The following is a 3,857-nucleotide window of genomic DNA, read 5'->3' as shown; positions in this document are numbered from 1 at the left end:
AACGGAAAAATTTTACGGAGTGTTTTCTCAGTTGTGCCTTTGCCCCCTACTGTGCAGTGCCTCATTGGTCGGGACATTTTGGCTCAAATGGGGGTTGTGCTAACAAATGAGTACTCTTTGGGCTAATGGCCATTGCGTGGACTTTCCCAATCCCACTCATTTGGACCACGGACACACCAGTGTGGGTTAAGCAATGGCCATTAAAAAGGGAAAGTCTGGAACAAGCACATGTACTAGTACAAGAACAATATGACCAGGGTCATCTACAGTTGTCAGTAAGCCCATGGAATACCCCTATTTTTGTTATTAAAAAGAAGTCAGGAAAGTATCGTTTGCTACAAGATTTACGGGCTGTAAATGAACAAATGGAGCCTATGGGAACCTTACAACCAAGTTTGCCTAACCCAGCCATGTTGCCAAAGGACTGGCCACTGTTAATTGTGGATCTGAAGGACTGCTTTTTTACTATTGCTCTTCACCCTCGAGACACTCGGTGGTTTGCATTTACCTTACCGGCTTTAAACAGGGAAGAACCAGACAAGAGATTTGAATGGCTTACTCTCCCACAGGGCATGCGCAACAGCGCCCCCTTGTGTCAGCTGTATGTTGACAATGCTTTACAACCTTTGCGACAGGCCTGGGCCAAAACAACCATTTATCATTACAGGGACAATATTTTATTTGTGCAGCCGCAACCTTTTACAGGCCAACAAATTCAAGAAATACATAAGGCCCTGGAATTACATGGCTTAGTTGTAGCTCCTGAAAAAATTCAATTATCTGCACCCTGGAAATATTTGGGATGGACACTTACTGATCAGGTTGTTACCCCCCAGAAATTGGAATTGAATATTAAAATACATACATTGCATGATGCTTAAAAGTTACTTGGTGATCTGCAATGGCTGCGCCCTATTGTGGGCATCCCAAATGAGTTGTTAGATGAACTTCGACCTTTACTAAAAGGGACTGACCCAGCACAACCTGTCCATATAACCTCTGAGCAGGTTAAAGCACTTCAGCAGATATTGGACTGTGTGACACAGGGCAGTGTCCGGAGACGAGATCTTAACCTCCCCATACAGCTGACAGTTTGATGTGGAACTAAATTTTTACTGGGTGCACTTATTCAGCAAGACAGTAAAACGGGGGAGGCGTGGGCCTTAGAATGGATAGCTCCTCCACTTCAACAGCATAAAACCCTTCTTCAAAAAATTGAAATTTTGGCTGACCTGCTAAAGAAGGATCGTGAACGGGCATTACAGATTACGGGAAAGGAGCCTGATCAGATATGGATACCAATGAAGAAAGATACATTGACCTGGTACCTGATAAACAGTATGGAATTACAAGAGGCCCTGCTGGGAGCTGGAAGCGTGATTGCCACTGATGATATTCCCAATATACAATAAAACTGGGTAGGGCAGTGGGGTTGGATTCAATGCCCAAAAAGATCACAGAAGCCCCTGTTGGATGCTATAACAGCCTACATGGATGCAGGAAGAAAATCAAGAACTGCTGCAGTGACCTGGCGGGAAAAGGGGCAATGGCACCATCAAATTCTCCAGGCTTCTGAGTTGGATACTTTACAAACAATGGAGCTATTGGCTGTTGTATGGGCCATGATGCCTTTTTTGGGGCCCTCAACATAGTGACAGATTCTTTGTATGTTGCAGGAGTGTGTGAGTGGATAGAGGATGCCTCTATAAAAGAGGTTCAAAACAGGAGGTTACATGAGCTGTTTATTCAGTTACAGAGGGCAATTAAGCTGAGAAAACATCCCTTTTCTGTTATCCATATCAGAAGTCACAAATGGCATATTGGTCTGGGAGAGGGTAATGCATGAGCAGATAAGTTAGTCTCAATTACACAAGTGACTCCAATTCCCTGGCAGACTACGGCCAGAGAGGCACATTCCATGTTTCACCAAAATGCAAAGGGCCTCCATAGAGAATTTCAGATATCTATGGAAGAGGCACGGGCAATAGTCAAAGCCTGTCCCATATGTAGTCATCATAATGGGGGCTGCGGGTTAGGTCTGGGAGTTAACCCAAGAGGGTGGAGTACAAATGAGACCTGGCAAATGGATGTCACACATGTTGCTGAGTTTGGTAGGATGAAGTATGTGCATGTTACTACAGACACCTATAGTCATTTTATATGGGCCACAGCACAGTCTGGTGAGAAAGCCGGACAAGTGGAGAGGCATCTCAGCAGCTGCTTTGCTGTAATGGGAGTACCATGCTGTATTAAGACAGATAACAGGCCTGCCTGCTGCAGAAAAAGAATGAAGCAGTTCATGCAAATGTAGGGGATAGAACATGTGACAGGCATTCCTAATTCCCTGACTGGGCAAGCAATCGTAGAAAGAGCTAATGGTACCTTGAAAAGATATCTAGGTAAATACAAGGATATTAGAGAGCCGCAAGAAAGACTGTTAAGGTGTTTATTTGTTTTAAATCACTTGTGTGTTTTTGGGGAAAGCAAGGTTCCTGCTGTAATTCGCCACTATGTACAGGAGAAAGAAAGTGTAAAGCAAGACGTATGGGTAAAATACAGAGATCCTAAAACAGGACAATGGCAAGGTCCTGCTAAGGTGTTACATTGGGGCTGAGGATATCTTTGTGTCTCTACCCCTACGGGATCCTTATGGGTACCTGCTAAATGGACCCAAGCAGCTGTGTTAGATGGAACCACCAGAACTCCATCAACTGAGCACAGAAGACTGTCAGCGAGTAGAGACAAAGCTGTTGATCATCCTTCGACCAATACTTCTTAAGCTGAAAGGACAGTGTATTTTGGCTATCAACCGAGCGATTGATCATTGTAAATCCCTAGATTATATATTAAGCCTGCTTCAAGCGCTTTCTACATTTGAATTTAGAGGGCTTAGGAACCTAGCTTGTATTGATTGTCATGATAGACAGCTGCATGGGTATTGTTTTTTTGCGGGTGTTGTCAGCAAACTAAGTGGGTACATCAGACTCAATTACCTGACTTGTGGTGCAGGATCTGTGGATTTTATTGGCAGTTGGGCTCCTGGCAAGCAGAACTTCAGGCCTTTACAGGATTACCTGGCTACCAAGGGTTACAGTTGTATGAGTCACCAGAACAGAAAATTATTGCATGGTTTAGATGGGAAACTCAACATTTAGTTAAACATGCTTTGGGACAGTCCAAGTTGCGTATTTTTCAGACTAAGTGTGGTAAGGGGTATTCCCCTTTCACAGACAAGTTTAATAGGTCCAATTTCTGCAGATCAAGATCCCAACCAAACATGGGACAATTGTCTGAGAGACCTAAAGAGGTTAAATCTGGGCAGATCAAGGAGAAAGAAGAGGAAAGGAAAGAAGAGACATCCTTAATGACTTGTGGGAAACATGTTTATCTCCCAAATGTCTGGGTGGTTCAAAGCAGCACCTGGGGAGACCAGGGTGATGTGGCACATTTATGCTTTACATTGCTAATCCTCACCCTCTTGGCAGACAGTGCAGATGCTGCCGGAGAAATGAAAACTCATCATGCATGCCCCCCACCTCAGCCTAAGACTAACATTTGGGTCGCCCTGGCAAACTTAACTAACCAGGAGGCAATTTGCCTGTCATTATCTTCTCCCAGTAATCCATTTACGACTTGCTTGGTAGGGCTACCAGCAGATCCCTGGCCATGTCCCTCAGGTGTACCCACCTGCAAAACTGACAATCCTAAGACAAGTGTAGATAATTGGGACCGATGGGTTTCTCACTTAGCACCACAGGAACCCCAAGAATTGGAGCTATTACGTTCAGTGATGGCAGATGCATGTATTAATTTTAACCATAGAAGCCAGCTTTCAGCAAAAAACCATTCCACTGTTG

Source organism: Melospiza melodia, unplaced genomic scaffold (genome assembly GCF_035770615.1).
Source record: "Melospiza melodia melodia isolate bMelMel2 unplaced genomic scaffold, bMelMel2.pri scaffold_32, whole genome shotgun sequence".
In the NCBI taxonomy this organism is placed as follows: Eukaryota; Metazoa; Chordata; class Aves; order Passeriformes; family Passerellidae; genus Melospiza; species Melospiza melodia.
This window is presented reverse-complemented; position numbering follows the sequence as displayed.